We start from the raw sequence: 12,697 nt of genomic DNA on the forward strand, positions 1-12,697 counted from the left end.
TGTAAATGATGAGCACTCACTATATTTAAACCCTCTGCTGTGAGATAGGAGATTTTTGTTTAGAACTGATGATATTCTTGTACCTTAAACTGCCAGCTTTGGGATATAGTCCCCAAGCGATTTTGCAGAAAGAATAGCTAAGCAGACTCTTATATAAAACCTGTGCAAATAGGAAGTGGCAACAGAGGCAACAAGATCTATCCAGCAACTAGCTTTGAGTAATTTTACTTTTATTCTCAGCAATAAGCATCAACAAACAATTCCTTTCTGAACAATAAAATATAAAAATATACCCAACATACGCTTACTCCTCCATTCTCAATGTGCCCTATAAAAGTCTACATTGTCTTTGAATGCCAGATTTCAGACTTCACTAACATTCTTTTTCATATAATGTATTTTTTTAATCTGCTATTTGATTTAACAGGATAACTTGCCAGACAAAAGTATCTGCCTGCTAATTGAAATAGTGTCTTTGAAGGATCTCTGTATAATAAAAAAGTTTTTATAACATTACACAGATCAAACATCAGATACAGCAACTTGATGCTGAGCTTAGTTATACTGGACTTATACTGTCGTTTCACTGACTTTAGTGCTACTAATGATTTACAGCTCATTATCACAAAAAAGGGAAAAATAAATACATCTTAAGCATACAGAGATTCTTTTTTAAACCTGTATTTCCTTAGAAGGGATAATGGTAGTGACTATACTGAAGGAGCCATTCATCTCTTGGTAAACACTGAAAACAGGAGATGTGCCCACATAAATGAGCACGTGATTGGGCCTGATAAATTCTTTCTGATGGCTTGGAAGTTAGTTTGATGGTATCATCCAATTTACAATGGACAATATCCACACCACAGAAATTCCAGGTGATAGCTAGCTGTTGTGTTAGCACTCTCAGCCAAAGACAACTAATCAGTGAATAGTCATGGGAATAAAATCATCTCTTATCTCAGGAGTAAAGCCAGGCAAATGGCAATTTTCTTACTTTGCTGACAGGCCAGAAAGGAAAACAAAAAGAAGAATGTTTGTGAGCCAAAGAAAAACAGATTTTTTTTTTCTGTTAACGGAAAAAAACAACACAAAATATCTTAACCAATGAAATCTCTATTGTTCGCTTGATAATTAACCTTTTCTAAATTACTCAATTTTTTAAAACTAAAAAAATAAGCATTCTGACTGCAACTATTTGCTGAATGTAACTTACAGATCTAAAATCATTAATCTCAGTAATTAATTTCTTTAGGCACCAATTTACTATCTGTTGAAAAAATTACTGTCTGATTTTACCTTGGAGATGTTTCCTCTTTGTGTGGTTTTCAGCTGCATAACCTGGATGAGTTGGAAAAGTCTGCCTCTCCTGAAGTCTGTCAACCAAACACTCAAAGCAGCATAAATCTAAACCAAAATCCAAATGAAACACATTTCTAACAGTCATCACAGGATCTTGGGACAGCGCGAGATGATGCTACAAAAGCATCCATGAGCAATAGAGAGATTAGAACATATTGCTAATGATTTACCTGAAGGCAGAACAGGAGCACAAAAAGATAACTGTACCAAAGGATGTACACACAGTCCATGGTATAACCTTTAAATCCCCAGAATCCAAAAAAGAAAGCAAAACAAAACAAAAAGGAAATATATCCTCCCCATTTACTCCTAATATTTTGATTACCTATTTATTTCCTCTACCTACTCCCTCAGGTATCTTCATGCTGATTTGACAGGAGCTTTTGGCACATATTTCATCGCACATATAAATACATGCAAATTCCAAATGGGAGAGGTAGCCAGAGAGTGATTTGATGGTTTCGGACAGGAAGGACTGGCCTCTGAAGGAAGATGAAGTCTTTGGAGCCGTTTTGTCAGCATCCCACATGTGCTCATCGTCTCCAGAGACACACTTGTCACAGAGCACCACTGCTGCAAAAAGAAAACAAGGAAATCTGCTGTATTAGGGCAAACCCTACCTTATTTGCAGTGACAGAGAGGCAAATTTTGCTTTCCCCGGTACATTATTGTAAACTGAAACTGATCTTCATAGATCAAAGCAGATTTTAACCTAAAAAGATAGTGGGAAAGGTCTGAAGGATAAAGTCAGTACACTCATTTCTCTTGGTAGCAGCTTTCTCACAATGTTTTTGCTAAAGAGTTCTCGGGAACTTCTGCTTTAATTACTTATTCTGTAAAGAATTTCTTGATTTTTATTTATTTTACACAGAAATTGCACAGATACCATAGGAAAATGAGGACACAAATTCAAACAAAGACTTCTCTGACTGGGGGAGCAGAAATATTCTCAAGGAAGTTCAGAATGCATTATAATCTGAATCATTTGACTATCAAATATCATTATGCAGTCTCTACAAAGAAAAATATGAGGGATTGGTTTTTAAAAGTAACTATGCTGTATCAGCACAAGTATTTTCAAGAAGCTTATCTATTAGCTTCTTGTCTATGGCAAAGGGTATTAGTTCCACTACCTCTTACACACCAGAAAGCACCAAAATGTTATAGAGGCCTCTAAAAGAAAAAAAACGAGAATTTCCTGTATGCAGAAATGTAAGGAGGACTAAAAATTTTCTTATATCAGCTATGCTTCAGTTTATAGACGTGCATACAAGTAAAGCCATAGAATATAATGCATATGACTTTCTGGTAACACCCTATTTATACAGCAGCCCTGAGGTGCTGCTATGACTCATGCACACTACCAGAAACCTTTAATTTAATTTCTGGGTATCTCTAAAAGTGCCCAGTTGAGACAATAAAATGATTGTAGGCCAAACCCTCACTTTTGCTTCTGTCTTCCCTTGTCTGCTAGTTTTATGCCACAGTTTGGAACATACAGATGAGAAAAATGTATGGCTTTTTTGTTGCATTATTTTAAAATTACTTTACATATTAAAATAGCTTCTTTTAAAAAACAATAGGAAGATGTAAGTTAAATCTTCGCTCTATTTTTTCCCAGCTAGTACACTCGCTAATAAATGTTTTCCCTCCTCTCATGTTGGCAGCAAAAAACTTAGAGGTTTGAGCAATTAGGAGATAAGGAAAAAGGGATGATTTTTCTTCTTAAATAAATTGTATCTGACTACATCTGTCTAGTTTTGAAGGACATAATTATGATTTTCATATAACATGAATTTTTAAGTAAGATATATTTTTTGCAGTCAGGGTAATAAGCATCAGTGATGTCAGCTTAACACTGTTCCTGGTTTCTAATGGAGAATAATATTGTAGGAGACATTATAAACACTGATACACTTAAAGAAATATCTAAAAGGCATTTGCTTTTATTGCCTAGTATGTTGCTAATAAAAGCAGTTTGATCCATCTGTGTTCAAAACCAATTTGTTTTAGATTTGAAGTTCTTTGCCCATCTGATTAATTAAAAATGGTCAAAAAGTTTAAAACACGCTCTGAGTAAATTTTAAAGGGTGATGCTAAAAATCCCAATAAACCCATCTTTAAGGGAATTGTTGATCCATTTTGTTCCTACTCAGCTAGGAGAGAGATACGATATCCCATTTAAGATATACGGCAATGTCAATTTCCTTTAATACTGAGAGAAAAATAAGCATTTTATGATTAAGCGGTGATTGAGACAAACAAGTAAAAGAACTGAAATACATTAGCCCACACAGGGACGTGGGATTCATTTTGTGTTTCATCTTGTAGCTGGAACGGGGCACCGCAGCCTCTTGCTGCTGCTGCCTGAGAGAGCAGAGAGCAGCACTGTGAGCGGCTGCTGCGGGATTTATATTCCTCAAGGGTCCCAGCGCTGATTATTTAATCACCTTGTATGCGCCACTTAGGAAGGGAGAAGTGTAGTCATGTGCATCAGGAGTCATGAAGATCGATTGCACCGTCTGTTTCCGTCTCTCTGCAACAACCTACTCTGACACTCCAGCGGCTGGAGCCAGTTTTTAAGAGCAGGTACAACATGTAACCAAACCCGCAGCCAAAAAAGCAAAAAGCTGCTTTTTGATGTAGAGGAAGAAGCTCCCGTCACAGAGCATTCACAAGGTTTTGTACATAAACAGGGCATATGAATTGCATTTCTCAAAGAATGAGTGACAACATCACAGACAATTGCCAAGCACAACTGCCAGCTCCAGGTTTGCACCTTATTTATACCAATGTATAAACCAAGTATAAATAAAATACTGTTACCTTCAAACAATATGTTACTCTAACGTTGGGGCTCCAGGTGGAACAACCCCCCCGTCACATTTGAGTCACCCCAGCAAAGGCCAAAGTTTAGTACTGAAAAATAATTTCTCTCTGACAGTGTCTGTCATCATTGCTGCAAAGCCAGGACACACAAACTTCACTCTGCTCTGTTCTAGGAACAGTGGGAATATATCATTAACAATGATTGAAAAAAGAAAAATTAATTAAGCTCGTTCACAGAATAAACTATAATTACTCATCGCTGTGTAATCTGTGTGCACTAACAAATGTTTATTGACTTTCAGTGAATTCTTGAACGATTTTATCATGGGCAGAGGAGGTAAAAATTGCCATAAGCATCAACCGTCACAGTATTCTACAATATATTTATTTTTTAAATATCCTCACTGTGCTGTTCTACACTGTCCTGACACTAGATATCTAGCGGAAATTTAAGAATTTCTCTATAAAAAACTTTTCATAAAAATGCTCCATTACCCTCTCACTTTCACTTCCAGACCACCAGATCTAGGCCTTTTTAACAAGTTTTCTCTTTTTTTGGCTGCCTATTTTTTTCCCTTGAGGTAGGTTCCTTTCCTCCAAGTGAGAAGATTAAAATTAAATTAGAATTTGATTGGAACTTGTTAAGAGGTATCCTTAGGAGTATAATGTTTCAAAGCAATCATCTGTATCCCTGAATTCTCACATAACTTACATGATTCAGATCCAGCACATTAGCTCACAAGACAAATTTCTAAGTGAAGACTTCTCCCTCCTCCCACCTCCTTCTCTTTCTTTTTTCTTTTTTTTCCCCTTCCTTAAAACACCTGCAGTCTTAATATTACTCAGTTGATCAAGGTCAGGTTTATTATTATTATGGGAATTTGTTGGGGTGGGCAAGATCAAATTTACTCACGAGTGCTCTGAAAAAGCAGGAGAATTGTGAAGTGATAAAATTTGTTCAGTGCACAAAATTATTCTAGTCAAAACTAAAGCTGATGGGGAAAAAATGCAGTTTGAGTGACTCGGTGATGAAACAGAAGATAAAAGGCAGTTGGTAACAGATCTTTGAAAAAACTTAAGCAATTAACTAAAGCATTTTCAAATCATTATGTGAAAAAAATAGGAAGCTTTCTTTAGGACTGACCTAAAGAGAAACACAGCTATGGTGGGGTGGAGGGGTAGCGACTTTGGAGAAGGTTTGAAAGCCCAATTCCCAAACTGCAAGCCCACTCCATTCAGACCGCTGAAGGGCACAGCCATGCACCACCTGTGAGCTACCAGTAGATTCATATCCGAATCAACTGTTTCTATTAGATACTTCTTTTGGCCAGAAAATAAACCTTTTGGCTCAATCAGAAGGCTGAAAATAGAGCTCTTGTGTACTGTGAATGCCACCCCCTACTTGTCCTGTGACTATGTATACTTTCTGGTCTAAATAATATTTACTTTTATCTAACTCATGGAAGTCGTCAAGTTTGCAAAGTTTGTTATAATATTCAGATAAAAACCAGCTATTAATTACTTCTGGAATCTAGGAATTTCTGGAAAAAAAAAAAACTATAGATGAATGCTGGGAAATTATTGCAGCCTGTTTTTATGCTCTTTTCAAGGCACTGTTTTGGTCATTTTTGAAGACAGGATACTGGGAGAAGGAGAATTGGCTAGTCTAATAGTCACCCACTGTTTTCTTCACAGGAAGTATGTTTTAATTCCTTTAAAGATAATCTAGGCTTCTTCGTCATTAGAAAGAGTAGTAGTTAAAGTTAGCATCCTTGCTTGTAGTCTTACAAAAAGCTCAAGAAACTAAATATGCATTAACATTGTAATTATACCTACTGGCATTCCTACACTGAGATTATTTTTATTTTGAGTTAGACTGAAAGGAACATAAGCAAAGTTTGTTTTCTGTTTTATTGATTGCTTTTGCAAAGACACTAACAGGCCATGAACCATTTCTTAGGAAGGAAAAAAAAAAAAAACAAACAGCAGCACCCTGTAAAATAAAGGTTCCTGTTCCCAATCTCCACTGAGGGCAAACAATGCTCAAGAGCAAAGCTTCACGCAAAAAGTTCACTACTTATGAGAGATGCTGCAGCACATAGCATGCTCAGTCGACCTACTTCACTGGATCTAAAATTTTCAGCAAATACTGATGTAATGATTATTAATAATAACACCCACTACCCTTCTTTCTCTTCAGCATATATTTTGCAAGAAGCTTCCCTTTCATTTTAAAGGATGCCTTTCTAAAATAAGATCAGAACTTAGAAGATGGACTCCTGCTCTTATGTGCTTACATAGGAGCAGACCGCTGTCTTTTACGTCTGGTACACTGCAATACATCTTCAAGTGATGTGATTCATGTCACAGACCAAACGATGGGAAGACGATCATCATTTCTAGTGGCACCATCAAAGCAAGAACAGACTTCTATTAATTTAATACAGGCTGAGCAGATGCTACAGTCTTATCGAAAGGGTCATTAATGGAAACTGGAATACAGGCAACAAATACAGTAACAGTCCTAGAGAGCACTTTGTCCTCTCCACCAGACATCCAGAACCAGACTTGGGATTGCCAGCTGAGCCTCTGGCCTTCTGCATCATTCTGCTAATGCAAAAAACATCAGTAAATACATTGCCACACTCTCCTTTTAAGTTACCTCTGCTGCATGCATCAATGATCAGCATCACTGACTCTTAATCTTTAGAATAACCGGTCTCTAATCTCATACCTCTATAGACGTTTTTATTGTCACAGATAAAACGACTTAATAAATCCTATGTTGGATGAAATGCAGAAAACTGTACTGCAAGGAGAAATCCTTTTCTTACTTTCTGAAGGAACAATCACTACTGTTCTCCTGAACYAAACTTTAAGTTGTTCTGCTGCTTTGCAGAACAGCTTTCCCAAGGTTTGTGTGAAGGCTGCTAATTTGAACTATGAATTAGTACTAGTGGTTTGCCTACAAGCAACATGCTGGCAAATATCCTTTATTCTTAGCATTTGCTGGAATGTTTGGAATACCAAAAATACCAAAGTTGAGAGCAGTCTACTTCAACTCTTTGGTCAGATAAAATCTTAAAATGAATTGTAATACTTTCCAGCAGTTCCTCATCCCCAGTGAGTTTGTTGAAAAGGAGATGTGAATACAATAAGAGGTAGTATAAATAGCTTTGCATCACTTCTGACTCTAGCAAGATTTTCCCCCATCCTGGCACTATGGTAATCCTGCTTCAGTATAGTCGTTGAGCATGTAAAAAGTGGAGTTATCGCCATCTGGTCACCTTGAGTGAGCAGGACAATAGGAATAGAATTCATGACTTTAAAAGTTTTTCTCTCTTTTTTTAGTTATTTGTAAAGGACTTGATGCATATTTTGACATAAATATTTAAAAGTCAGTGAAATTAACTCAGCAAAAAGTCTCTTTGTTGAGTTCTGCTGTGCAATGCTGGAAAAGTTCAGAAGAAAATAGAATATGCAGATATATTTATTAGTAAGAAGAGAGAATGTATGTTCTCATAAAGCAGTGAAAATCAAACTAGTTCCTAATTTATGTGTAGGTGCTTCAATATTTCTATAATCTATTACCAATAGAAAGAAGGTTTATAGATTGAGGGGGAACCACAGGAATTTGTTTAAAGTGTGTGCAGTAATGATAAGCTAAATTCATCTTTAGAAAATATATGTCTCCTTTTCCTGTAATCTATAAGATTAAAGAACTGTAACTGTAGGAACTTTTAGTATTGATTCATTACAACAAAATAAAGTTTTAATTAAAAAAGCCCTCAAGATCAGCAGGCTGATTCATATATGTTGAGAACTGTTCTGATTTTCAGTTTTATAAGAAGATGCTCTCTTAATATTAAAATTATGCCTACATAGGTTTAATGATCCCCTTTTTTCCATTGTGATCCCTTTTTCTCCTTTGTTGAATATAACATATTAACATGTTATAGTTTGTATTTTATAGAAAACCACTGATATTACAATGAAAAACCAGCATGGAAAGGGGCACTTTATACATGACAAACTATTACTGTCTGATATCCATCTGAACATAATACTGTTCTCTCTACAAATTCATAGGTGCAGGCTGCGAACAGAGTATGAAACAGCCTTTTCAACACATTTGCAGGAACCCAAAATGAAATGTGAAAACTTCAGATTTTTTTAGTAACCATCAATACCATTTAAAATAGGGTGCAATTATTAGATGACTGCTCCTGGCTGCTGCAGAGACAGGACCTCAGCTCTGCTGGTGGAATCACCTGCCTGACTATAACTCAACCCAACCTGACCTGCCTGTGCTCACAAACCCAGGTAAAGGTACAAATTATTATGGGTGTTGGCTTTGTAAATTGGCTCAGGTTTAAGATCAATTAGGGAGTGATCAGACAACCAGTAAAACCACCAGGACTTGCCCAACTTCTGACAGCAGACAGCAATAACCAGCTGAGGACAGAATTTCTTATTTGCACAATAAGCACAAGCAGCAGCCAGAACAGTCTATCTGATCGTCCACAGCATCATGGTCTCCGCTATGGATATAGTTGGACTTACCCCATTGACTAGTAATGTACAGAAAAAATACATGCCATTCTATCTTGCTGCAACACTTTGTGCTAATTTTATCGTTATCCAAATTTAAGGTCATACAATGTGAATAATAATATAAGGTAATTAACTGGCCAAAAGAGATTCTTTTTTTGCATCATAATCTTATTAATTCTGCCTAAAAATGTTATGTCTCATTATTAAATACAATTTCCTTTAAAAATAACATTAATGTTAACATGTCTAACAAGCCAAATGAATTTGCCTTTCTCAGCAGGTCTCTGGTGTACAAATGCTGGCTCTAAGTTAATTCAACACAATTTACAGTTACTGCTTGTTTTAAATCAAAAGCTGACCCTTAAATATTTTGAAAACTGTATTACTACAAATATCCCCCATGATAACATCAACATTTCTCTAGGCATTTAGACAAAAATGATGTCTTAGGCACAAAAGGTGACTGGCTATGTTCACACATTCGGGAGTATTAAGTAATCATTAGGCAAAAGAAAACCAAAGTTAATATTCCAGCCTTACATACTTCTCTCCATTTATTTAACACCCACCACACACACACACAAACCAGAATTTCAGGGAGGAGTTTCATATATTTAAGCTCTTTAAATAAAGTTATCTTTTATTTTACAACAGGAGAGTTATCTTCTCCTCTTCTAAAGTTTTGGATATTTAACTAAAGCCTACATGCTACAATTTTTAGAAGTTTGAGTTGCCCTGGGACTTGAGAGAGCACATATGCACACACTGGGGCCTGGTTTCATAGCCAAGAACAGTTCCTCGCAATGCACAATATCACAGTATCAAATCTCTTTATCCAATCACCCGCTATTATTCATTGATGATTTATATTTCCTTAAAATGTAAGCATCATAAAAAAACCCCTAATGTTAAACCCTCCCCCCCAAACATATTCTGTTTTTTTATCAAAAAAACCTCAGGAAGTAAAGCAGATTCACATGCGAAAAAATAAATTCAGATATCATAAAGAGCTCAACTAAATGAAGTCTGGAAAACTCAGAGTTGCTGCTGCATCTATCTTTACAATCCCCTGTTGCGGCAAAACTCTGAAGGAGTCTCCAAACAGCGTTCAATTTGATAGACCAGATGATCTGCAATATTTACCATGCATAATAGAAATAGATAAGGCAAAGCAAACAGCTTGAATTTTGTATTTCCTTTCTTTTTATTTAGTCTAGGCTGTTAACACCATGTGAATACATATTTGGGAGTCTCTGTGTTTGTGCACGTGCGGGTGAGTGCGCGTGCATATGAGTGTGCATGTTTGCACATGTGTGTGTCTAACATATAGAGTCATTTCACGGTATTTCTCAAGTATCATAAAAGAATACTTTCTGAGTTGTTAGCTTTCGATTTCTAGATAAGCAAGATTATCCCCACAAGAAGAATTTCTTAGGAGAAGAAAGAGTGTGGAGGGTCATGACAGGGTTAAACTGGTGGAAAGTTACAAGCAGCAAAGCGTATGGGAAAGGAGAAGCGAGTAGCAAAGTACAAGGCATGATCGCCGCGTGCGTGATCGGTGCAATGACTGGCTACCTGTGACATAATCTGCATGATGATTGGCTTAGCAAAGTGTGTCTGTAAAACCGCTGAAGCAGCAAACTTCTTAGTATAAATATACTCAGAAACAAATAATAAATGTCTCAAGATGCTTCACCTCTTGAGTCCGTGCCTTCATTCGCTACAAAAGAGTTGTTCATTTTAGTTAGAATTGGAAAAAATTGGTATTTGTCTCCAGCTTTAGCATTCTCTTGTTTTCCCTAGTGTATGCTGCTTGTGCAGGACTTGATCTTTAATGACAGCAAATATCAACACCTATAATCAGAATATTTGACCACTGTTTTTTAATGCACCACCATAAAAAGTGTTAAGCAAATGAGAATAAACAGGAAATGCATTTGCTAACAATAACCACACTTCTTTTTATTGATCTGGACATACTTGAAATAGATACACAGGCAGATTTTCAAGTAGAAGAATATCTCTGTATTAAATTCAAAATTTAAAGGCACAGGTTTCAAAGAGGTTCCTCTACAAGTACAAATACTTATGTGTAAAACACAAGTCCTGGGTCAAATTGCTAATATGTGGTTTGCTTGCCAAGACCTATATTCGAACCCTTTGAAGGGGAAAGAAAGTAAATGAGGGCAATTCACTATCTTGGGAGTTGCTTGCTCTTCCTTTGTTGAGACTAATACGGTCACATTGTCTCTATTTATTATTTCACATTTATCTCTGAAAGCTCATCCCCTCAGTTTTCCACTTACATTGCCTACTAATATCTATTATCTATACCACTCAGTATTCTGCCTGAGGTCTGCTCCCACCCATCTTTACTCTTCCACGCTTACCTAAGGTCTTCTGACGAAAAGGCTCATTTGGCACGTGAGGTTCAAGAGCAACACACCTCCTGTCCAGCAAAGGGGGGCTGTAGAGAAGACAACTTTAGTCACTACTGAAGTGCACGTWTGTTACGAAGGAAACAGCCATTTTGTGCCATGACATCTTCCTGAATGGAAATTAAGGAGAAATACATTCAGCAGGAGCACTTTTCTGTTCTTGATAGCTGTCAGCCAAAGCCACCTCAAAAAACAAGACTTGTATTCATTTCTGTGTGCTTTGAATCAGGTCCTAAGGAGGCACATTCTCAGTTTTTGGTCATTTTTCATCATTGCCTCCAGATCTGATTGAATTATACTGGAAAGCAATCCTTTTTCTTTACTTACAAACTCTCCCAGTTTCTATGGTTCATGATTATTATTTGCAGAATTATTTGTATGAAAAAATTTTGACAACATGCATTTTTTGGAAGTTATTCATATGAGGTACCTATGATCTATTATATTAGGTATTACTTCATTTGCCTTATTGGATTCCTGATAACATTTTATTTATTTGTTTTTAAAGACAGAAGAATAATGAATAAGGAATTAGGATGATGGTAAAAAAGAACAATCCACCTTCAGGATGTATTACTGAGAAACAAATCATTTGTATTAAATCTTGTGAAACTTTGGGGGTTTGTAAACAGTCACATGAAAATCTTATTGCATCCTAATATCCTTAGCCTTTTGTTAGTTAGATCTTTTATTTCTTTATTTGGATTATTTTCATTTCAGGTTCTTTTTTCTTTTCCTCATGTTTAAGAAGGACGATATTTGGTTATGAATTTATTATAACATAAGTAAATTTGCTTATTTCTATAAAATGTTCTTTAATACTACAGATTCTTTGTCAGGGGATTGTAGTGCTAATAGATATCTGAATAAAATTATTAGCTACAATGAAAAAATTACTTTCCATATATAGAAATTTAATGAAAAGGAAATTTTCTGGAATTGAACTGATTCTCAGAAGTGGTTTGGTAGGTCCACATAACATCTGCCCATGGGCAGACTGGAAATACTCAATGTCAATAGAGATGTCAGTAAATCAGCTCTGCTTTTGTGTTTTATTTTTTCCAGTTTCCTAAATTAACTTGACTTGCTAAATGTTAATGAATACCTACATTTACTGACCAGAAGAGACTTTTTCAGGTAAATTAGGTTTCAAAAATGTTACAGGGTTAGGATTTTTTATTAATTTAATTTTGCTTCCATAGAGGATTAAAAGAATTGAGTACGTGTCCATTACAACCCATATGTAAACAGGACCAATTCACTAATCCAAGGACTGTCTGCAGATCCCTGCACCCTTATTAATCTTATATAAGGAATTAAGTCTATGGAAATGATAAATAAAGTAAAATTCCATGATAAAACAAAAACAGCGTGGACAATGGGTTGCAGGTGTTATCACCCACTAAAAGAAACACAGAAGCGTAGAAACAAACCCCACGCTACACCTGCTCCGTTTACAGCCTCGTGCCCTCTTCTGCCCAGACGTGAATCCAACCTATTCCAACAACTAAGAA

General features: G+C 36.1%; 1 long non-coding RNA gene across 1 annotated transcript; it reads right to left on the bottom strand.

Annotated features, from left to right (window-relative positions):
- Positions 1 to 1,211: 1,211 nt before the first annotated feature.
- LOC112978253 lies at positions 1,212 to 11,210 on the bottom strand. Its single transcript, XR_003257806.1, has 3 exons — positions 11,136 to 11,210; positions 1,688 to 1,935; positions 1,212 to 1,407 (listed from the first exon to the last, which is right to left on the bottom strand). It is a non-coding gene; the product is annotated as an uncharacterized LOC112978253 (long non-coding RNA).
- Between the last annotated feature and the right edge of the window lie 1,487 nt (positions 11,211 to 12,697).

Source organism: Apteryx rowi, unplaced genomic scaffold, assembly GCF_003343035.1.
Source record: "Apteryx rowi isolate R43461 unplaced genomic scaffold, aptRow1 scaffold_909, whole genome shotgun sequence".
In the NCBI taxonomy this organism is placed as follows: domain Eukaryota; kingdom Metazoa; phylum Chordata; class Aves; order Apterygiformes; family Apterygidae; genus Apteryx; species Apteryx rowi.